This window comes from Leptopilina heterotoma, unplaced genomic scaffold (assembly GCF_015476425.1).
Source record: "Leptopilina heterotoma isolate Lh14 unplaced genomic scaffold, ASM1547642v1 Lhet_53, whole genome shotgun sequence".
Lineage (NCBI taxonomy): Eukaryota > Metazoa > Arthropoda > Insecta > Hymenoptera > Figitidae > Leptopilina > Leptopilina heterotoma.
Window position 1 is genome coordinate 2,043,719 of NW_025111115.1, and position 26,384 is coordinate 2,070,102.

The 26,384-nt window shown below is 23.4% G+C and overlaps 1 protein-coding gene across 2 annotated transcripts in view; it reads right to left on the reverse strand.

The window, feature by feature from the left end:
- LOC122508185 overlaps nt 1-16,499 on the reverse strand; it is a 222,891-nt gene extending 206,392 nt beyond the window's left edge. The window contains exon 1 of one of the 2 annotated variants that reach the window (XM_043621353.1): nt 16,034-16,499. The gene's annotated coding sequence lies outside the window, so the exon portion shown is untranslated. Of the gene's footprint in view, nt 1-16,011 lie in introns of both variants that reach the window. The other variant, XM_043621352.1, reaches the window with a different exon arrangement.
- Nucleotides 16,500-26,384: the final 9,885 nt, after the last annotated feature.

A 26,384-nucleotide genomic window follows, 5' to 3' on the forward strand; every position in this document is an offset into this window, starting at 1 on the left:
TTAAAAAAATAATTTCACTAAAACTGAACGAAAATGCCAAAAAAAAATCTTTTTTTATTCAAATATTTTCCTAAATTCTTATACACAGAAAAAGCAACGTTTTCAAAAAGGAAAAATCAGAAAAGAATTTTTTTGTTAAGTTATAGAACAGAAAATAATATTTTTCAATCAATTAACCGAAAATGAAAATAAAAAATAAAAATACGAAAAATTAAATTAAATTAAAATACAAATTAGAAGTGAAACAAAAATGCCGTTCATTTAAAAGTTCAAAATTACTTGAATAAATAAATATTCCCTAAAAATATGACGGTTCAATTATCATAATAAAGATGGAAGGAATGAAAGATTATTAATTCTCCTCGAGACTTTCACTGTACTCTACTTGAGTGACGAGAAAAATTTCCCATTTTCGAAATTAATCCCCCAATTTTTTTCACAATATTAATTCAAGATAAATCCCGAAATTTACTCCATTTGTATTTTTCGTTACACTTACCCTATTTTAATTACTCAATTTTCATTTGCATTATAAAATCTGATAATTTAATACACTATAGTGCACTTTATTACAAATAATGTCGGTAACATTATTAAGCACTGGTAATAAAAAGTAACGGTAAAAGCTTTTGTGATCAAATTTAAAATGTTGGATAATTATAATTGTAAATATTGGAAAAATTAATTTCATACAGAGTAATAAACAAGAATTTCCATCTTTTTTTAAATATATATTTTCAAAAATGAATTAAAAATAAAAGATTTAATTTTTTTTTCAATTTAAGTCACTTTCATAAAATTAAAATTAATTTAAAAATATTTTTTGGCGATTTAAAAAAATTAATTTTTTTTTCCTTTTTTATTTTAAAAAAAATAATTTTTTTTTCTTATAAATTGCTTTTAAAAATTAAAATCAATTAAAAATACTTCTGATTTAAGATTAGATTTTAACTTTTTTTTTAAATTCTTTTAACTTTTTTTTTAAATTCTTTACTTTTTGCTTTTAAAAAATTGAAATTAATTAAAAATACCTTTGACTAAAAAAAATTATTTCCTTTTTATTTTTTTAAATTCTTTCTTACTTCTTTTAAAAAATTTAAATGAATTAAAATTTTTTTTTAATGAAGTGATTTGAAATTTTATCTTTTTTTAATGAAAAAAAAAAATCTGCACTCATTCTGTTTCGGAGGAACGACGACGTAAAGTTGATGATTGCAGCTTGGGCAAGAGAGACGCATTTTAAGTTAAGAAAAATAGAAAGTAAATTAACATAACTTGATTTCTATATCTTATGCGATCTTATAAGATCAGAGGGGACTATTATATATATATATATATATATATATATATATATATATATATATATATATATATATATATATATATATATATATATCGGTTACTTTTTTCTTCGCGAAGCTAAGAATTCACTATATATACTATAAAAAGGTAGCTATGGTCTTTCGAGTTTTATCGAAAAACTTCTTCCAATATTACACCCAATACGATCGATACTCGCTTCTCATTTTCCTTTAGAATATTATTTATTTCCTATTGGAATTTAATGAAAAATACTTTCTTCAGTTTAACGAAAATTAATTTTTTTCGATTTAATGAAAAATTATTTTTTCACTTTGTAATTCAATTTTTTTTTATTAAATTTTCTTTTGGATTTATGTTAATTCCATTGATTTCGATTTATTTCTACTTTTTTTGCTTTGGAATTTTTTTTTAATTTGGACTTAATTTTACTTTGGATTTATATTAAGTCCATTAATTTCCATTTATTTTTAGTTTTTTTATTTTGCTTTAATTTCTACTTTCTAGTTTTATTTATTTTTTTTTTGAATAATTTTTCTTATTTTATAATTTAATTTCCTAATTTTTTCTTTAAGGAAAAATATTTTTTCTGGTTTAAAGAGACATTCGTTTGGAGAAGATTTTTATTTTTTAAATATTATTTTATGTATTTAATTAAGAAAATGTATTTTAAAAATACTTTTTCCACTTCTAGCCATAGTTTTTCTAAGGATATCAAATTGAGACAAAAAACGAGTAAAAGTTGTTGCATCGCAACAATTTTTATTCGTTTTTTGTCTCAATTTGATATCCTTAGAAAAAATGTGAGGGAAAATAATTTTTTTCGTTTATTAGTTAAAATACTTTTTTTAGTTGTAGGGAAACTATTTTTTTCCGTTAATTGTTAAAATTATAGTTTTTTTAGTTGTAGGGAAACTATTTTTTCAGTCTAACAAAAAATACATAAATAATAAATTTTTATCACTTTTTATCGAAAAAAAATTTTTTTATTTCGAGAAAAATTTATTATTTTTCCCCATTTCAAGAAGAAGAAGAAAATGACAAGAACAAAAATGAAAGTATAAAAGCAAAATTAATATTCTTATTCTAATTAATTTATCTCATTTTCATTATTACTTTAATTAATAAAAATTCTTTTTTCCCCCACAAAGAAAAGGAGAAAGAATTTGTTTTGCAAAATAGAAAAATATATTTATATATGGTCGACACTTGGAGGCAATTCGATCAGCATTTGAGGGAAATATCGTCTGAGCGATGAATGCTGTCTCGCTTTTTGGAAAGCGCGCGACGGGTAAAGAAGAGTCGTCGTGTCATTTGAAAAGGGGAAGGGAGAGTGAGAGAGAGTTGGAAAAGTTGAGCCCTCTCAACCACCCTCATCACCGACATTCACCCTCTTTCCACCCCCTCCACCCCTATCCTTTCTACCCTCGACGGCCCCTTTTATATTTTCATAACTAATCTGCGCCGTGCGTACTATTTCGCTTTCCGCACATTTTATAACTTTATGGATTTTTCTATGGAGCTGTGTACCACCCCACGCCTTCATCACCCAGCGGTAAACCCTCGTAAAGTCGTGAAACAAAACGACCCGTTCTCCTATGTGTTCATATATATGTAGAATGTGTAAATTGTCGCGCCTGATCGTTCTCCAACACTATTGCGAAAATCAAAAAAAAAAAAAAAAAAAATTTTAAGGAGATGGAAAAAATCAAATATTTATATTGATACTTGACAATTTTCTTTCTTTTTTTTCTTCTTTCAAATATTTTTATGGCGAAAAATAAAGCGAAGAGAAGAAAAAGGGGAAAAAAGTAAAAGCGAAAAAGAGCCAAAAAGCGAAGAAACCAAAAAAAAAACTATTGCGATATTCACATTTCTTTCTTCTTTTCCTTCTTTCTATATTTTTATGGCGAAAAAAGCAAAACGAAAAACAAACAAAAAGAAAAAAGTGAAGAAAAAAAAATATTCAATATTTATTGATACTTGACAATTTTTTCACAACTTTTCCTTCTTTCTATATTTTTATGGGGAAAAACTTCCCAAAAAGGTTGGAAAAGGAAAAAAAGCCAAAATGAAAAAAACAAAAAGCAAAAAAGTGAAGAAAACAAAAAAAAAATTATTACGAAATTAAAAAAAAGTTTAAGAAATGCAAAAATTAAATATTTATTGACACTTGACAATTTTCTTTCTTCCTTTGCCTTCTTTCTGTTTTTTTATAGCGAAAAAAGCGAAAAGAGGGGGAAAATAGTCGAAAAGCGAAAAATGCAAAAATAGAAAAAGGGAAAAAAGCAAAAACAAAAAGCAAAATGCTTGATACATTATTATAATAATATTGATACTTAACAATTTTCTTTCTTCTTTTCCTTCTTTCTATATTTTAATGGCGAAAAAAGAAGCGAAAAAAGGGAATAAGACGAAAAAGCAAAATCGAAAAAAATAAAAAGTGAAAAAGAGCGAAAAAAGTAAAAAAGTAACAAAAGGCAAAAAAAAGCAATAAAAGCGAAAAAACAAAAGTGGAAAAGAGCGAAAAATGAGAAAAAAGGAAAAGTGAAAAAAAGGCAAAAAAGCGAAGAAACCAAGAAAAAATATTGCGAAATTCAAATTTCATTCTTCTTTTCCTTCTTTCTATATTTTTACGGCAAAAAAAAACTCCCCAAAAAAAGAAAGAAAAGGAGAAAAAAGCAAAAACGAAAAAATAAAAAGAAAAAAATTGAAGAAATCAAAAAAAAAATATTGCGAAATTAAAAAAACTTGTAAGATGCGAAAAACAAATATTTTTTGATACTTTGATACTTTCCTCCTCTATATTTTTATGGCGAAAAAAAGCGAAAAGAAGGGAATTAGGCGAAAAAAGTAAAACCCAAAAGTTCGAATAAAAGAAAAAGCGAAAAAGAGCCAAAAAAGCAAAGAAAGCGAAAAAAAATTATTGCGAAATTAAAAAAGCTCGAGAGATGCAAAAATCAAATATTTATTGATACTTAACAATTTTCTTTTTTCTTTTCCTTCTTTCTGTTCTTTTATGGCGAAAAAAGCGAAAAGAGGGGAAAAATAGTCGAAAAAAGAAAAAGCGAAAAAATGAAAAAAAAGAAGTGAAAAAGATCGAAAAAACGAAAAGTAATAAAAAGCAAAAAAAGCAATAAAAGAGAAAAAACAAATAAAGTGAAAAACGGCGAAAAAGGCGAAATAAATTGAACTAAAATAAAATTTGACTTTACAGGACAAAATAAATAATAAACTTGATAAGAAACACAAATAAGAACTCATTAGATTAATTATTGAAAACAGCATATTACATATTGTTTAAGCAATTATATTTCGAGTTAAGTGTTCCTAAATTATTTATAAATTTCTCTATGTATATATATTTATTAAATCACTGACAAAATGACACGTTTATTCGCCTCATCTTACATCATTTATTCATATTATTATTAAATTATATTCCTGTAGAAATGACGTATTTAGGATGCTAATAAACTGCAAGTAATGTGTCAATATAAATGTGTTTATATAAAGTCATGAATATTTTAATTCACACAAAATGAAATAAAAGACAATCTTGCGCGGTTCATTAATATAGTTTATTTCTACGCTGTATATTAATTGTATTTTATTAATTTTTTAATTACTTTTCAACGAAATTTCTTTCTACAAGAAGATATATTTATTTATTTTAATTTTAACATTTTATTCGCATTCATATTCATTATTAGAGAACTACCTATATTTAAAAAGAATTAAAGTATATTATTCACGCAATATTAAATACATGTATAATTAAAATTTCTTTCCTCTTCGGTAAATAAAATAAAATTTCATAATTCATTTATTAAAATAATTAATATTCCAATTCTCTTTTTTTTTTAATGGAAAAATTATTAAATTTACTTCATTCGGTGATAAAAATGATCCGATTGAGGAAAAAAGGGGAAAATTTTTATACAGACAATGAACGGTAGTAGCAATTAATAATTAATAATATTAATAATAATTACTAGTAACAATAATTTATAATTACTTGTAGCAATTGTTTATAATTACTACTAATAATTAAATAAATTAATAATAATGAATAGTTATTATAGTTAATAGTAACAATTAATAAAATTAATGATAATGACTAATTATTATAATTAATAGTACCTAATAACAATTAATAAAATTTATAATAATAGTAACAATTGATTATAATTACTAGTAAAAATTCATGAAGTTAATATTAATGACAAGTGGCAAGAGTTAATCATTAATTAAAAAATAGCACCAAATGATTATAATTGCTAGTAACAATTGATTATATAATTACAAGTGACAATTAATTATATGTACTAGCGAAAATTGATTATAATTACTAATGGCAATTAACTATAGTTACTAGTGACAATTAATAATATTAATAACAACGACAGTAACAATTGTTAATTTTTAATTAAAAAATGGTAACAATTGTTAATTAAAAAATACTAACAATTGTTTATAATTACCAGTGATAAAATAATTATAGTCACCAGTAAAAATGGATTATAATTACCAGCGACAATTAATTATAGACACTAGTAGAAATTGATTATAATTACCAATGACAATTAACTATAGTCACTAGGGACAATTAATTATATGTAGTTACTAGTGACAATTGATTATGATTACTAGTAACAACTAATAACAATCATTAAAAAAATTGACCTTTTTCTCGAAAAGAAAAAATAAGGAAAAAGGATGGAAAAAAAAATGTTGTTGAAAAGTTGAAAAATTTCTGATCTCTATATTTTTGCGGGGTAAAATGTGATAAATGCAAGACAAAATGGGAGAAAAATTGCAGAAGTGAGATTAACAAATGAATTTTTTTTTGCATCTTCTGGGGGCCAAAAAAGCCTCCTGATGCCGCAGGCTTCTGTCATTTTTTCCACCCTTCCGTTTCCTACACGCGCTGTTGACCGTCGAGCATCGCATCCTCTCTTGCCCTCCTTTCTATTAATACTTTCACTCTGTATACGAAAGGAAGGATTTCATACAAGGGAGGATTTCAATGGATATTTGTGTTATTTGAATTTTTCAAATTATTTTGCAATTCAGAAAGAAGATGAGATTCGAAATTATTTATTTTATTTCCCTTTTTTTCAAAAAAATTGTTTATATTTATATTTTTTCTGTATTTTCTATTGAATAATTTATTATGCATTTAATATTATATTTCATTCCATTATACTATATTATATTCCATTATATTATTATTATTATTATTAGGTATTTATTTATTATTAATATTATTTATTTATTAATAATTTTTTTTTACCTATTTAGACTATTATTATTTAAAAAATAATTAAAAAAACGGTTTCGAACAAAAAGAAACCTTATTTTTAAAAATAACGATTGTTGATTTTTCTATTTTTTTTTTCTATATTCGAAAACTTTTCATGTACAGATATCATAAACGTTATGAGATAAAATCGTCAGATCTGAGTTTGAGACAAGAATAAAATTTGAATGCAAATGAATTAAATTTACAGTAAATATAAAAATTTCTAGATATACAAAAATAAATGTTTATATAATAATAGACAATAGTAATCGGTCACTTGAATAAAATAATTTTTTTTAGTGCAAATGACGTCATTGTTTTCTTATAAATTAATAATAACCATTAACATAATAATATTTATTAGAACAATAATCGAAATTTGAAAAATGTACAAAATTATTTATAAACTCACGTGGCCTTAACATTAAAAAATATAATTTGAATGAACAATTCACTTGAGTTGATTAAAAAATAGTGACGTACCTGTTGTTATAGTTAGAACACAGCCCTCAATAAAATAAACTTTGACAGAATGGATTGTAATTTTTTTCCAATAACAAAAAAAAGTTGACATTATAAATTCAGTTATTTTTTCAAGATATCATTAACTATTAATATTTAAAATTTCACATATTTGAACTTTACAACATTTATGATCAACGATTAAAAAAACTTTTTTTATTTTTCAGAAGGGCAAAAAATAAAATTGTATTGTGACAACTAATAATATAACTTGATAAACTTTTTTTTGTTTGCACAACAATATTTTTATGATTATAGAAAAAGTTTTGAGGGAGAAAATGGTGGTTTGATTGCTCCACTTGAGAACGCCAAGGTCACCACCAGATGTCAGTGAAAATTCCAAGAAGGAACTGAGCTGCCATCTAGCGGTGATTTTGGCGTTCGCAGGTGGAGATTAACGTCTCCATATTGAATCACAAGATTTTCGTCAATATTCCTAATTCTACAATTATTTATAATCAAATTTAGAGAGTTTGACAATTAATATAAACGGATTGTAACTTTTAATTTACTTTTCTTTAACATATTTTTATTTTCTTCAATGTTTAGAGTCTTGGAATTAATTTCTTCACTAAATAAATTGATATTTAAATTCTCTGTTTTAGGAATGGTACATTAAGTAGTTTTATTTAACAAAAAAAGTTCCATTAGTAAGTTATTTATAAAAATAGTAGCTAAATAGTCATGTGAGTTGAAAAAATTGTCAAAAAGTATCAATAGTGAGTCCGAGGCCTGATATTTGACTCTGTGATAGTGATGATTTTTACTATTATTAATATTTTATTATAAGACAAAATTGGACCAAAGAATATTTACTATGAAGTATAATTATTCTTAGTTTAAAAATTCCGAAAGAACACGAAATTATTTCAATTTTTTCTTTGAATTTTTGAATTTCTGGTAATTTTTATTAAATATTTTTGTTTATATATTACTTTATTAAATACAAATATTCAGGGATTTGAAATCCTTTCAGGGATAGAAATCTTCGAAGCAAGGAATAGTGACTCTAAAGTAACAGTTCCTTGTTTAAAAAATATGTACCGAAAAAGAGGAAGAGAAAAAAAATGATATTCAAAATGAGTCTGCATCCAATAATGAATAAAAATTGCGGTCGTGAAAGGTCAGGAACGCATGTTTTTTGCTCCTTTAGTAAAATGAGGGGAAGCGGAATTGCCATTACCACCCCTCATCGCCCCTCATCGCCCTCTCGGTAGAGAATACGAATTTTATTATGCATTACGCACTTATACATCTCGTAACCACGCATCATCCCCGCAGTCCGATGGAACCAGTATCGGGACGAAAATCCACCCCCACTACATGATACTGGTACAACCCCAGCACCAATAGAAAGCCCCGTGGCTAGTGCTAAAAAGGTGAATCGATACTAAAATGCTTTAAAATCGCGGATTTTATATCTATTGAGGGGGGGTGGGCTGGTCAGGCTAGAACGTCAGTATATCCACCCATTTGGATGCTGGGTAATACGCCCTGTTTTTCATCATTAGCTGTACAACCATTTCGAACGAAAATTATATTTCAACAAAAAATATACGCACACACACATATATATTCACAGTCGAAAACATTAATTGGCTTGTCACTTTTATTTTATATGTATGTTTCACTCTGATGAGAGATTCTTTTACAATAATTGCATAAATAATATTTGTTACACATTATACGGTAGAAATAATTGCTAATTACTGATTATAAATTAGACTAAATACGTAAATACAATTACGGTGGTGAAATTTTGCGAAAAATTCATTAGGACCGAAGAATATGTTTGACAAAAAAATTTTAGCTCGAGTAGTTATAAATTTTACTAAATTACCGAATGGCAAACCATGGAAAGAAGAAAGTCTAAAATATTTCCAAACTATGGGCAAAGTATGGAAACTATGGAACTATGGAAAGAAGCAAAATCATTTTTTATTTTCAAACCATGGGCAAATTATGGCGAACAATGGTTTTGAAAACATAGTTGCCACAAAAATTTAATTTTGTTTTTCCCTCACTTTTCCCTGATTTCCAAATTTTTTCCTGACTGATGATTTTGCCTTTTTTCCTGACCCTAAAAAATATTCTGATTCACTATAAAAATTATTAGATATACTCAAAAAATGTTCTAATACATTTATTACGAATTTATTCAATTGTAAAATTGTTCGAAAACAACTTTATTTTTAAATAAATATTCAATCATTACTTTTCCTTAAAAATTATTCTTCTAAAATTAAAATTTTTAAAAATTTTAAATTTAAACTGTTTCGAAATTAAATAATATACGAGTATTATCATAAAACATAAAGATATCATGTTTTATATTAATTAAAGATGACCGAGTAATAAAATCTTTATTTTATTTTATATGAATGTTATTACTGTAACTTCTTGAAAATTATTTTCATCATTTCAATTCAATTATTATTTTACATTATTTTTAACTGAAATTCTTCTTTAAATCAATTATTTTTAATAACTTTTGAAAATTTTCAAACCCATTTGTTTAAAATTCAATATTTTACGAAATTTTGATTATTCAAAAATTCTTAAATTAAATATATATTAGAAAATAAACACTTCAAAATACTTTCACAAAAAATTCCATTAATCTTTATCTAAAAAGTTTTAATTCTACAGAATTGTTATTTAAAAGGACGGGACATTCAGATTTTTAGAGATTTTAATTTAAAACCTTTTTAAAATTTAATTACTTCTAAAAATTCACGCTATAATGCTTTTTTTATTCAATTATTATCTAAAATTTCAACTAAAATTCATTTTTAAATCAATTTTTATTATAAAACTCTACGAGAATTCAATTATTTAAATACAAAAATAAATAATTTATTGAATAATTGAATGTTTTTCAAAATTGAATTCTCAAAGAATTTTATCAACAAATTTTTAAATAATTGAATTTTTTTAAAAAAATTTTAATTTAATTTTTAAGATTAATTACATTTTTCCAGGAATTCGATTAAAATTGTATTAAAAAAATTTGAAATAGTGCAATGAGTTTTATTATTTATACAAATAATTGAATTCCCAAAAAAGAATTTAATAATTTAAATTTAATAATTGAATCCCTGTAAAAATTTTATTATTTACAAAAAGAATTGAATTCCAAAAAAAGAATTTTATTTTTAATGCTAATAAATAAATTTCTAAGAGAATTCAATTATTTAAATATAAAAATAAATAATTTATTAAATTAATAATAAAGTTTTTAAGAATAATTACATTTTTCGAGGAATTCAATTAAAATTGTATCGAAAATAATTGAAATTCGGCGATGAATTTGATTATTTATGAAAATAATTAAAATTCCTAAAAAGAATTTTTAAATTTATGAAAATAATGGAATTATTGCTAAGAAATTTATAAAAAAAATTGTAATAATTTAATTCCTAGAGAATTTTTATTATTTATGAAAATATTTGAATGTTTGCATAGAACTTTATTCAAATTTTTTAAAATAATTTTTTAATCAATTATTTTCAAAAATTATTTTTAAAAATTTTCTTCATTTCATTAATTTTTAATATCTACTATTTTAATAAAATTATCTAAAGGAATTCAATTACTTAGAAATAATTTTAATAAAATTGTACGCAAACATTTAATTATTTTCATAAATAATAAAAATTTTCCAGGAATTCAAATATTTACAAATTTTTTATAAGTTTCTTTTCAATAATTAAATTATTTTCATTAATAATAAAGCTCATCGCAGAATTTCAATTATTTTTAATACAATTTGAATCGAAATCCTTGAAAAATGTAACTATTCTAAAAATTTTTATTAAAATTCGTCAAAAGAATTTAATTATTTTAAAATTTGTTAATAAAATTCTTTATAAGAATTAAATGTTAAGAAACATTCAATTATTCAATAAATAATTTACTTTTGTATTTATATAATTGAATTCTTGTAAATTTTTCTAATAAAAATTGATTTGAAAATTAATTTTAGTTTAAATTTTAAATAATAGAATATGAAAATAATTTTTAAGAAGTCACAGTAATTCATATAATATAAAATAATTATTTTAACACTCGATCCTCTTTAATTATTATAAAACATAAAGAAATCGATCACTTCGAGTCTTCGAGTAGAAGTAATCATTATCTTTATGTTTTATAACAATAGTTTTAAAGTTGATTAATTTCAAAAAGGTTTGAATTTAAATGTTTTGAAGAATTTTAATTCCTACGGAAAAAAAATAATAATTAAATATTTACAATATTTAAAAAAGAAATCTAAAGTTTTTCTTCCGAAAGGAAAAAAATGAGTTTGTTAACAATATTTTTATTGAGAAATAAAAAGTATGCATAAAATGAGTGTATATTTCCTACTTCTTAATCAAAATATTTTAACAATTAATTTTCTAGTATTTTCTATAAATAAAAAGGAGAATAATTTGCATAATAATTTACATCAGTCACACGAAATTTGTTACAGAAAAAAGTGTGTAATAAACAAAATGGGCATGTTTTTTATTTGTTAATCATAATTTTTTTTAAATTTTCAATTTCTAATATTATTTTATTATGAATTATGAAATTTTTAATTTTTTTTTTATTATGAATTTGAATTTTTCATTTGTCAAACAATATTTTTTAAAGAAAAAAAAAACAAAAGCAACTTCAAACTGCGGATAGAATGAATGAAAGAATACGAAGATTATTATAGTTAATAATTAATAATTGGTTATTCGCTACTAATAGTCAGTTGTTCGTTACAAAAAAATCTAAAATTAGTTATATTCAAGTTTGAACTAATACCTTCAGAGACTTTAGAGATTAATTCTTATCCATTAAAGAAAATTGATTAAAGAAGCATGTGTTTTTAGTAACTGCAGTATAGTAATTGTAAAGAACAAGGATTCCATTCTTTTTGAAGGACGAGTATTCAAAATAACTTTCCCCTCTCCTATTAGCATGATCTTGTAGAACTGTAGACGAATAAATATACGAATTCAAGCAGACACATATTCAAATCCACCTCTAGCAATGTTCAAGTACTGAAAGGGATGCGAGCACGCAGTGAAACATTTTTTTTTTTTCTCTTTTTTTAATTTTTTTATCCCTCTCGAAAGTGAGTGCGAGATGCCAGTACGACAGAGGGTGAAAGGGCAGAGAGAGAGTGAGGGTGGAAAACTGAAGGAATACAAGGGATGGGAGAAAGATCGCGAAGAAGGGAGAGAGAGTGAGTGAGAGAGAGACGAGGAGAAGGCACTGAAGGTAGCTACCCTTGTTTCATTCCGCTTTTTAATAAGGACCTCGTTTGGTACTCTAGGCTTTAAATAGATCAATACCTACGTGTACACTTCATCCCTGGCAACCAGTCCAAAGCCCTTTCCCTTTTTAGCCTGCGGTGATGTTTTATCTCTCTTTAGACCTTTTTATCTTCCTCTTTCGCCCTTCCTCTCGTCTCCCTCCATCTCAGTCTTTCTCATTTCTTTCTCTCTCTCTCACACCAACTCTTTTTACATCCCCTTCCCGTTTATATATATACATATACTTCCACCCTCTCTTTTTCGCTCTATCTTATTCAGTCAAAGCAGCGTTTCTCAAATTACTTTCTTCTCCAATTCCATTACATCAAATGATCGGTTTACAAAAAAATCCTTTTTCCCCCGTTTTTCATCAATAACTTTCATATTAGGCACATTTTTTTGAAATTTATCTATTTTTTCATATTTACGGTTTTTTTTTGCAGTAAATTTTGTAATTATTTTCTAATCAAAATTAGTTGTTTATTACTTGATTTACCCTTTCAATTAGGTTTTTACAGAAATTTTATGACACGCTCCAAAGAAAAGTACCTAAGAAGCAAAAGAAATTTTAAGGTTATGTTTGTGTTATTTTTACCTCAATTAAAACTTTCTCTGCTTAATTTATAATTAAAATCAGTTTTTCCTAATTACTTTAGGCGCAATGAAGAAATAAACATGAATGATTCATGTTGAGAGTTGATTTTCTTTGCGTATTTTCGTTTTCAAAATTACAAACATAACCTCAAATTTTCGGAGCATTTTTGCTTCATTTTTCTTCGGAGCACCATATAATTATTCTTTGATTACTTGGATTAATTTTGTTTCTCCTTAATGAGCCTACTTCTTCTTTATGGTAATACAAAAGTTGTATATATTTATTTCCATAAAACTGAAAAACTGAAAAAATTTTATGATAATTCAAAAGTTGTATATTTATTTCAATAAAACTGAAACACGGAAAAAATTTTATTTGACAAAAAAAAGTGCTATAGTTAAAAATGTTGATTTTATATTGAAAATACAAGAAATAGATTAAAAATGAAAATAATAAATGTATTTTTAGTATAAATTAAAATTTTTAAATTTTCATTGTAGAGAAATAATTAATTAACTTTGTGAAATCTGATTACAAATCAGAAGTCTCATTAAAAATAATTATAGAATTACGAATATTGTCGAATAACTTGAGATTGAATATGGAGTCGCTACTCTCCACCTGCGAACGCCAAGGTCACCGCTAGATGGCAGTTCAGTTCCTTCTTGGAATTTTTCCTGACATCTGGTGGTGACCTTGGCGTTCTCAAGTGGAACAATTAAACTATCATTTTCTCCCTCAAAAATTTTTCTATAATTAATAAAATGCAAAAATTGGTTAATAAAATTCTTTATGAGAATTTAATTTTAAGAATTATTCAACTATTTACTAAATTATTTATTTTTGTATTTAAATAATTAAATTCTTCGTAAAAAATTAATTATATTTAAAAGTTTTAATAAAAATTTTCAAAAGAACTCAATTATTTTCAAAAATTTTAATAAAATTCTACACAAACATTTAAATATTTTTATAAATAATAAAAATTTACTAGGCTTTCAATTATTTACAAATTTTGTAGAAATTTGTTAGCAATAATTCAAAAATTGCAAAAAATATTATTGTGACAATAATTTAAATTGTGTTTTTAGTGCAGATTTATAACGCTTTTTATTCAAACACAATACTCGTAATTTGTAAATAAATAATGTGCGACTATTTGCAACTATTACGAATATTTTATGACTCTTTTGATTCAATTTGATTTAAATAAAAATTAGTTGACTCATGTAAATATTTATTTGATAAGATAGAAGTAATCAGTTTTTTTAATGAAATAAATTTTTTATCATTATATCATTTACATTAGCTTATTATTAATATTATTTATTTTTTTATTGTTAATATTACACTGGAAATAATTTATTTGATCCTAACAATCGATTATACTTGTTTCTCAAATAAATATATTTACATTAGGCGTATAATTTTTATTTCTGTCAAATAAATTGAAATTGAAGCAATAATTTCAATATTTGAACCAACAGTTTTAGTATTTCAATCAAATACCAGACTTGATAAAAATTATTTGAAAATGGACAAATATAATCCTTCATTTTTGAATCAAATAAATTTTGTTCAGTGTAATATTATTATTAAGTATTAATAATTCATTAAATCATTTATTTAATAATTTTAAATATCAATTTACTAAGTAAGAAAATTAATTCTAAGAGTATTAAAAAATTTGTGACTTTAAGAATATCGCAAATTAAAGTAAGTTAAAAATTGAAATCCGTTTTTATATTGTCAAACTCTCTAAATTTGATTATAAATAACTGTAGAATTACGAATATTGTCGAATATCTTGTGATTCAATATGGAGACGCTATTCTTCACCTGCGAACGCCAAGGTCACCGCTAGATGGCAGTTTTCCTTCTTGGAATTTTTCCTGACATCTGGTGGTGACCTTGGCGTTCTCAAGTGGAACAATTAAACTACCATTTTCTCCCTCAAAAATTTTTCTATAATTAATAAAATGCAAAAATGCTATTTTGAGAATATTTTAATTTCCTTTTCAGTAAATTTCAGTTAACTTAGATAAAAGTAACCTTATTATTATCATTTATTATTTTTGTAAAAGTGTAACGAATGAAATTAAAATTTCAGAAGATTTAAACTTGATTTTTTTTTTTTAATATGAATTAGAGTTTTTAAATTTTCATTATACAGAAAAATTAATTAACGTATTGAAATTTTATTACATTGTTATAGGTATTTTATTAAATAAAAATAATTATATAGTATTTAATTTAAGTGAAGATAGAATATCATGGAAAAGTAAAATCGAATAATAAAATTTTACTAAATTCCTAGCGGTGGAAAATAATAACAAAAGACTTGATGATTATAATACTTAATTAAAAAAATGGTTTATAAAATATAATCCAATGCAGCGTTGCCAGGTTTCTATGTAATTTTTGACAACTTTTCAGATTTGTATAAATTTTACAATATTTAATATCTCTATTTTCAGGAAAATTTGACTATTTGCAATTCTCATTGATGTCATGTTTCAGATTATAAATTTCAAAATTATTTAAATATTGACAGCGTAATTCTGATTTAATTCATTTTATTGTGAACCAAAATCGAAAATTGTTAATATTTCAATAATTTTACGTTATTATTTTAAATCCCTTGCATATTTGGTCCATCAACATAAATATGCTTGAAAATTAATGTAACGAATTTATAATTTTTATAACAATATTTTTAAAAATGCTTTTTTGAAAAATGTCGCTTGTCTACAATTAGCCGCACCTTCCTCCTTAAAATTTAATTATTCTTTACGATTTTTCGCCAAATGTGCGCAAAAATCGCAATATGCAAAAAAAAAATCACACGCATTAATACGATCAAATAAGATCATTGAAAACTCTTTTAATTTTTTTCACCTCTATTTGAAAAAAATAAAAAATAAATCCATCTCCGCTTTTTCCGACCACTTTTCACTGATTCAATCTCTCTTTTATACCTTTTCAGTGGTGTTGCGTTACCTCTGTTGGCGATGGTGGTGCGGTCCGTTTTTTCCTTTTTCCTCACTCTTTTTCCACCTTTTATTTCTCCCCCACTTTTCAGTTTTCACCCCCTGCTCACTGTTATTTTTTTTTTTTTTTTTTTTTTTTTTAACTCTACAGCTCTCTGCGTGAATGGCGAAAATGTAGGTAAAAACGCTTTCGCTTTCTATACGGTACCCAGCGAAATCGAGAGTCACGTACGTATACGTGTATGGTACGTACCGAGAGTATGACGCGCCACGTAACGACACGTGGCTCGTCGCGCCTTTTAAAACGCACACTTTCAAGCACGTGCAAATTCCACGAGATCGACATTTTATGGCCGAAAGGCTTTTTTCATTGAGTTTCACGAAAATTCATGTCACTCCGCGCCTTTCACTCTCTTTTCAAGCGCAGAAAAGAAAAAATGCATTTACATTTTTAAGTCATTTTCATTTTCTACGCGGTTTTTTTTTTCTTTTTTTAAATTTTCTTTTTATTTCTCTGTTGATTTGGGATACTTATTATAATTTCTCTGTTGATCTGAATACTTATTATTTAGTGATAATTATTAAATCACTTTTAGAATCCGAAGAATATCTCTTCTTTAGAATCAGGGATAAAGTCAAAGTTCTGTCCAGAAATTAAAAAAAAAAAATAATCAGGACTTTCAGTAAATAATTAGCTAAAATAAAAATAAATAATTATTTTCTTGAATTCTTTACTAAAATTCTTCTTTAAATCAATCATTTTTAGTAATAGTTTTTGAAAAAGTTCTTCTTTGAGAATTTTTAAATCCATTTGTTTACAATTTAATTTTAAGAAAATTCGATTGTTTGCTAATTTTTTAATTAAATATATATTAGGAAATTTTCAATTTCTAACATATATTTAATTCAGGAAGTTGCAAAAAATCGAACTTTAAAAAAAATTTAATTAGTCTATTTCAAAAAAATTAATTCTACAGCATTGTTAGTTAAAAGTATAAAAAATTCAGATTTTCAAAAATATGAATTTGAAACCTTTTCAAAATTCAATTATTTCTGAAAATTCAAGCTATAATGCTTTTTTTATTCAATTATTATATAAAATTTGAACTAAAATTAATTTTTATTAAAAATTTCTAAGAGAATTCAATTCTTTAAATTCAAAAATAAATAATTTATTAAATAATTGAATATTTTTAAAAACATTCATTTTTCAAAAAAAATTGAATTCTTTAGAGGAATTTTAATTAAATTTTTAAGTTTAATTACATTTTTCCCAGAATTCGATTAAAATTGTATTAAAAAATTTCAAATCCCAAAATAATTTTATTCTTTGTGAAAATAATTGAAAATAATCCCTGTAAAAAATTTTGATTATTTACGAAAATAATTGAATTATTGTCAAGAAATTTATAAAAAAGTTTGTAAATAATTGAATTCCTGTGGAATTTTATTAATTTTTTTTGGAAAATTTTATTTAGATTTTTGAAAATAATTAAATGCATTCGAGAAATTTAATTGAAAATCTTTCTAAAACAATTCAATTCTTTCTAAGAATTTTACCGAACTTTTTAAAAATAATTGAATTATTTCAGAGAGTTTTATTAAAATATTAAAAAAATAATTGAATTCTCACAACAAATTTTATTAATTACCAAAAATTTAAATTGAATTATTGCAAAGAATTTTATATTTGAAAACTTTGAAAATAATTTAATTCTTTCGAGGAAATTTCATTTAAATTGCAAAAAATAACTGAATGCATTTCTTGAAATTTGATTGAAATTGTTTTTAAAACAATTCAATTCTGCCTGAGAAATACATTAACATTTTTGTAAAATAATCAATAATTGAATTTTTTCAAAGAATTTTATTAAAAATTTTCTAAAAATAATTGAATTCTGGTGGAAAAATTTATTAAGTATGGAAAAAATATAATGAATTGAATTCTTGTGAAGAATTTTATTTTAATTTTTAAAAATAATTAAATGCTTTGGAGAAATTTAATTGAAAATGTTTCTAAAATAATTCAATTCTTTCTAAGAATTTTATTAAAATTTAATAATACTTGAATTATTTCAGAGAGTTTAATTAAAATATTTAGAAAATAAATTAATTCTCACCAAAAAATATTTTTAATTATGAAAATAATTAAATTGTATTTAATTGTTGCGTAGAATTATAATTAAACTTTTAAGATTAATTACATTTCTCCAGGAATTCGATTAAAGTTGTATTAAAAATAATAGAAATTCTGCAATGAGTTTTATTATTTATAAACATAATTGAATTCCTAAAAGAATTTTATTATTTATAAAAATAATAGAAAACCCTGTAAAAAATGTTGATTATTTCTGAAAATAATTGAATTATTGCGAATATGTAATTATTTATTACTCTAGAAAATAATTGAATTTTTTGCAATTACTTGTAACTTCTCAACAATTTTTTGTTTTTGTTTTTAACTTGTTTATTAAATTGAAAATTTTTTCGATTAATTGAAATTTCGTAAAAATGAATTGAAAACAATTTTTTTTTACAATTCTTAAGTAATTTTTTCTTTTTTCGAATAATTAAACTTTCAAAGAACTTTCTTGAAATTTTTAAAAAATAATTGATGCAGAAAAGAAGTTGAGAAAATTTTTAGAAAAAAAAACTGAATTTTGAAAGAATGGTTGCAATTTTTGAAACTTATTGAATTTCAGAGGTTGTTTTGAAATTAAAAATTTTTTAAATTATAATTAATAAAAAAAATAATTAACTCTGATTATTTTAATTTAAAAGTTCTTTTAATGAGAGAAACTCTCATTACCATAGGTAATTACCGATTATTTTATTTCTAAAAAATATCACACCTGTTTTTAGAATATTACCACAAATATGACAATATTACCCCACCTGTAATTAATATATCTGCATTAAAATTTTACATATGTACATATCAATTTTATGATTAATGTTACAAATTTGCAACAAACAGATTTGATTTTTGCATAAGAGGCATAAATTCAAAGTACCAATTACTAAATTACTATAAATGCATTTGTATAATAATAATTTAATGGATCTTGATTTCATCACTTGTGGTGTTATAATTTTTTATTTCTGTTAAAATATATTTCGCCAAATTTATTGTGTAAAATAATTTTTCAGCCAATTTTGCATTGCGGAAGACTAAAATGAGAAAAAGAATTGATTCTATTGTCAGTAGTGTTAATGTAAGATAATAAAATAAGTAATCTAATTGCGCAAGTGGTGCAACAAGTGAATATACGAGGTTTACAAGAATTCGCCTCATTAACATTATACAATTCCAATTAAACTCGATACTATGCATTAAGTTCATTAATGATGCTCCTATCTAATTGAGGGAAACTGGAAAATCTATACTATTTGTTATCATTTGAATATGTGCGGGGAAAATAGACGAAATGTGATCCAAACATCAGAAATTGTACTGACGCGTGCTGATTAATATTTATGGGATTGTTTCGAAATTCAGTGATATTCATATATGTGCGAAATATTTGCTATAACTTGCTTTTGTTTCACGCGATAATAAGCAGGAGGGTTTATTAAATTATTTCTTTCATTCAATTAATTAATTTGTGCGGTGCTCTAATATATGTGTCAAAATTTATTTTTTTTCCTGGAATTCAATTTTATGTAAAATATTTAAAAAAAAAAAAATAATTAAACATTTAAGGCATTTTTTCAAAGTCCGTTCACTGTTTGGATTGAAAAATGTCAAAAAAAAAATAAAAATAATTCAGTGTTGTCACAAAAATTTAATTTTATATTTTCCTCACCCTTCACTGATTTTTTAATTTTCAATAATTAGATCAAAACTTGGAAAAATTTGTTACGTAGATATTTGAATGTATTTTTTTTACAGGAAATGCAAAACTTCAATTTCAAATTCTCTGAAATTCATATATTTTTGAAAAATGCAAGAATTCAATTATTTAAATATAAAAACTTAATACATAACTTATTAAATAACTGAATGTTTCATTAAATTGAATTCTCATGAAGAATTTTATCAACAAACTTGTAAATAACTCAATTCCTTTGACAAATTGTAATAAAATTTTTAACAATAATAATTATATTTTTCGAGAAATTCTATTAAAATTGAAATTTCATGATGAGTTTTATTATTTATAAAAATAAAAAAATTATTGGGAAGAAATTTATAAAAAATTTGTAAATAATTATTGAATTCCTTGTGAAATTTTAAATATTTTATGAATATAATTAAATGTTTGCGCAGATTTTCATTAAATTTTTTTTTAAATAATTGAATTCTATCGGAAATTTTTATTAAAATAGTAAATATTGAAAATAATTGAAATTTTTGACGAGAAATTATTTTAAATTTAAAAAAAATATGTGAATTCTTGCAACAAATTTTTTTTTAAATTTTCAAAAATAATTGAATTCTTACGAAGAACTATATTAATTTTTTTTTAAATAATTGAATTTTAGCGGAGAATTTTATGAAAATCATTTTTTAAATAATTAATTTTTTTCCAAAAATTTTATAAAAATTGTGTTTGCAAATAATTAAATTCCTGCAAAGATTTTATTATTTATGAAAATAATTGAATTTATAAAAAGAATTTTATTATTCACTAAAATAATTAAATCTCTGTAAAAATTTTATATTAATTATGAAAATAATTGAATTATTGCGAAAAAATTTGCAAAGAACGAAAAGTTCGTAAATTGTACGATATAATTTGAAGAATTTTAGAGAAATTTCAAATGATTGCAAAAATTCAATTATGTTTAAAATTTTATAAAAATTCTCTTCAAAATTTCAAATATTTTTATAAATAATAAAATTCTTCTCCAAAATTCAATTATTTCAAAAAAATTTAATAAAATTCTTGGCAAAATTTCAATTATTTTAATTAAATTTTCCAAAAGAATTCAATTACTAAAAATTGTTTAATAAAATTCTACGCAAACATGTAATTGTTTTCATAAAATAATAAAAATTTCACAAAAATTCAATTATTATTCAATTATTTTTCTAAATAATAAAATTCTTTTTAGAAATTTAATTATTTTCATAAATAATAAAACTCATCGCAGAATTTTAACTATTTCTAATGCAATTTTAATCGAATTCCTCGAAAATTGTAATTATTCTTAAAAATTTTATTAAAATTTATCAAACGAATTCAATTATTTAAAAATTTGTTGATAAATTCTTTATGAAAATACATTGAATTCTAGTAGAATTTTCTGATAAAAATTGATTTAAAAATGAATTTCAGTTAAAATTTTAGATAATAATTGAATATTTAAATCAATACAACGTGCATTTTTATAAATAATTGAATTTAAAATTAATTTTTTTTTCAAAACTTTAATTTAATTTATTCATATATGAAATTTTTATTTTTAATATATATTTAATTGAAGAATTTACGAATAATTGAAATTTGTAAAATATAATATTGTAAATAAATGGATTTTGAAAATTGTCGAAGAACTTTTTTGAAAATTAATTGATTGAACTTAATTTAACTAAATTTAATTATTTTTGTACAATAATTGAATTCTCAAAAAAAAAAATTATTGTTATAAAAAAATTAAATTGAATTGAATTATTGCGAAGAATTTAATTTTGAAAACTTTTAAAATAATTAAATTCATTCAAGGAATTTCATTAAAAGTTTTAAAAATATTTGAATGCATTCGAGAAATTTAATTGAAATTGTTTTTAAAAAAATTCAATTCTGTCTAAGAACTTTATTAAAATTTTTGTAAAATAATTTAATTCTTACAAAGGATTTTATTAAAGTATTTAAAAAGTAATTAAATCCTCACAAAAAATTTTATTAATTATCAAAAAATTGAATTGAATTGAATTGAAATATCGACAAAAATTTTATTAATTACGAAAAAATTCAATTCAATTCAATTCTTGCGTAGAATTATTTAACAATTAAAAATTAAATTATAAAGAATTAAATTATTAAACATTTTTGAAATAATTGAATTCTTTTGAAAGAATTTTATTTAAATTTTTGAAAATAATTAAATGAATTTGAGAAACTTAATTAAAATTATTTTTAATACAATTCAATTCTTTCTAAGGATTTTTTAATTGAAGAATTTATTTCAATGAAATTACAGACTTTAAGGACCTTTTTTTCGAAAAAACGGACTTTTACGGGATTTACGGACCTAGTTCGAGCCCTCCTTTTTCTTGAAAATTGCGTCGAAAAAAATCGAAAGAGTCGCAGTAGAAAAAAATGACTTTTTTCAATATAAATTCCTCTATTTTTAAAGAGATATAGCAGAATATTTTTTTTCCAATATTTCGAATGAATTCTTTTTTTTTCTAATTGAAAAACATGTTTGCGGAGAAAATTTCATTCACGTCAGTTGTATAAATGGGAGGAAAAAAAAAATTCGCTATATACAATTGGGTGATCGAAGCGTTAGTAACAAGGTTCATCGAGCGATTCGAGCTTTTTTTAGGCTCGAAGGGGAACCCCAATGGACGAGAGGGGATGGTCTCTTTTTTTTCATGGGTGTTCACGCGGGAAAGGGTGATTTGTCGACATGACCCCGAGAATCGGAGGAGTGTCCTTGACCTATCGACGCCGACGCTCGACGCCGCGCGCCGGAAGTGCCTGTATCCCTTACACAGGACCGTGGGGTGTAGGTCATTGCACGAATCGCCTCTTGCCTGATTGAGTACTTAAATAAAATACAAATACATTTTATTCAATTCCGAGATGAACGGCAAACATTTATTTCATATTTATCCATTTTTCCTCTTTTTTATCCGCCAACTAAATTCTCTATTGTTATTCTCAAAAATAGACTAAAAAAGGAAATTTATTCATTTATTTATTCAGTTTTAATTTCTATTTATTTGTTTATTTATTCATTCATATTTATTTTTATTTCTTTCTATTTACTTTATTCAAACTCAATTAGAATAAATTTTCAGATCTTCTTCAGTTAATCAAATAACTTGATGATCAAATTAATTAAAATATTTTTTATTTTTAAAAATTTATTTTTTTAAAAATTTATTTATATTTTTAAAACTTTAATGACTTTTAACTTTTTAATTTTTAAATAAATAACTTTTAAAAATAAAAAAAGCGAAGACTTTTGTTAGAAAACTTTAAAAATAATCGACGTATTTCCAAGCAGTTTGTTAAATTTTTTTTGAAAAAAATTGAACTCATTTAAAAAATGTAATTAAAATTGTTTTCAAAACAATTCAATTCTTTTCAAGAATTTTATTAAACTTTTTGAAAAGTAATTTAATTATTTCAAAGTGTTTAATAAAAAATGTTAGAATAATTAAATTCCTGCAAAAAATTTTTATAATTAGGTATAAAAATAATTTAATTCAAAATCTTCGCAAAAAAATTGAAATCTTGTAAATGATTTTATAAAAATTATATTGAAATTTTATTCTTTCAAAGAATTTTATTAAAACTGTATTCAAAATAATTTAATTCCTGCAAAGAATTTTAATAATTATAAAAATAATTGAATTCTTGGAAAAAAGTTTGTTCGTATTGAATTTTTTCCAAGACTTTTATTAAAATTTTTGAAAAATAATTAAATTCTCGAAAAATTTTTATTAGGATTTATGAAAGAATTCAATTCAATTCTTGCGTAAAATTATTAAATATTAAAAGTAATTGAATTCTTTTGAAAGAATTTTCTTTAAATTTTTAAAAATAATTGAATGAATTCGAGAAACTTAATTGAAATCCTTTTTAATACAATTCAATTCTTTCTAAGAATTTTATTTAAATTTTTGTAAAATAATTGAATTCTGGACAAAAATTTTATTCATTATGAAGATAATTTAATTCAATTCAATTCTTGCGTAGAATTATCAAACTATTAAAAATTAAATTATAAATTATAAAAAATTAAACTATTAAACATTTTTAAAATAATTGAATTTTTTTGAAAGAATTTTATTTATATTTTTAAAAATAATTGAATCCATTCGAGAAACTTAATTGAAATTGTTTTTAATAAAATTCAATTTTTTTAACAATTTTTTATTAAAATTTTTGTAAAATAATTCAATTTTATCAGAGATTTTTATTAAAATATTTTTAAAATAATTAAATGTAAGAATTTTATTTGAAAACTTTGAAAATAATTGAATTCATTCGAAGAATTTCATTAAAATTTTTGATAATAATTGAATGCATTCTAGAAATTTAATTGAAATTTTTTTTTAAAAAATTAAATTCTGTCTAAGAATTTTATAAAAAAATTTTTGTAAAATAATTGAATTCTTTTAAAGGATTTTATTGAAATATGTAAAAAGTAGGGGAGAGTGGGGCAAAATGGGGTACCTTTTTGAAATTGGCTGTTTACAGAGAACCAAACGAATGAATCGATTCAGCTAAACTTCAGAATTCTTCTTTGTACACTTAGCTTTGAGGAAATTATGATAATAGCGGAGAAAAAAATTTTTGAAAGAACTTATATCGTATTTTCTGAGAAAGTGCTAAAATCCCATTTTGCCCCACCCGTGGGGCAAAATGGGGTGTCATCAAATAACTATACAAAACATTGAATATTTTTTCACAATTCATTAAATTCTTGTATGAGATTATAAATACAAACAAAAAGTAGAATTCTTTATTACTATGAAAAAACAAGTTATATTTATTGGAATTTAACAAAAAAACATCCATATTGCAAAATATCGATAATGAAACATCGATGGTATAAGTTTCCAAACAAAAATATTGATTCTTCTGCAGGAAACCTTTAAATATGCATAATATAATGTTTTTAAATAGTTTTAATGAAGCAGCGTAGCTTCCGGCATGCCCCACACTTAGGTACCCCATTCTGCCCCACACTGCATATTAAAACAAAATGCAATGTTTACAAGTTATTGTAAACAATTAAACAATCTTTTCTATTGGAAATTACTCTAGAATAAGTACTGAAAAAGATCTCACACTTGCCAAATTAAATGCATTATCCCAAAAAGTTTGGTAAGCACTTTAATTTTGAAAAAAATTCATATTTTTTTTGCTTAAAACTTAAAAGTTGTATAACTTTCAAAAAAAAATTTTCTTTGGAGTGTCTTCATAATTAATAACAGTTTCTTATCAACATGAATGATATATGTCGAGGATAAAAAAATTAAAAGTACCTATCATGGAAAAACAGAGGTACCCCATTTGACCCGCCTACCCCATTTTGCCCCACTCTCCCCTAATTTAATTCTCACGAAAAATTTTATTAATTATCAAAAAATTGAATTGAATTGAATTATCGTAAAAAATAATTGAATGCAATTCTTGAAATTTGATTGAAATTGTTTTTAAAACAATTCAAATCTTCCTAAGAATTTTATTTAAATTTTTTGTAAAATAATCAATAATTGAATTTTTTTAAAGAATTTGATTACAAAATTTTTTAAAATAATTGAATTCTAGTGGAAAATTTTATTAATTACGAAAAAAATGGAATAAATTGAATTCTTGTGAAGAATTTTATATGAAAACTTTTCAAATTATTTATTTCTTTCGAGGAATTTAATTTAAATTTTTTAAAATAATTGATAAGCTTATGGACAAACATATGTACTTGGAGCTCCTGCTAGAGGGCGCAGACGGGCAGTATCACCACGCTACCATCCTCTAATTTGGAACCAGTACGATTCAATATTGGCCAACCAAAGCAAAACGAACAATTCAAGCGAGGGGTGGCATAATCGCTTCCGTCTTCTCGTTGGGAAAAACCATCCTGATATATTTTCCGTAGTGAAGGATTTCAAAAAAGAACAAGGCGATACTGAGATCCAACTAGTTGAACTTTCCCTGGGCCGCAAAATCAGAGCAGCACCGAAAAAAAAATGGTTGGATGCCCAAAGAAGACTGAAAGCGATTGTCGAATCGTATGGCACTTATGACGCACAGGGTTGGAAAGATTATTTGTATGCAGTTGGTTGCAATATCGTGATGTCTTAAAAATTGCATACCGTCGAAGTGTAAACTTTATAACAAATTCATAATTTCAAAATTCGCATTTATTTTAACACAATCAATTTGTAAAAATAATTGAACAAATATATTTTTCTTCTCTGAAACAATTTTTTTTTCCATTCGGGGAAAGGTTTTTTTTTAATATTCGGGGAATTGTCCTTTTTGTGTATTCGGGGAAATAGTTTTCGGGGAACTGTCCTTTTTGAAGATTCGGGGAAATGGTTTTCGGGGAATTGGTCATCGGGAAAAAGTACATTCGGGGAATGTGATTCGGGGGAATGGTCGGGTACCTATTAGAAGTTCTGAAAAAATTAGTTATTCCAAAAGTTTAATTGAAATATTCTTTAAAATAAT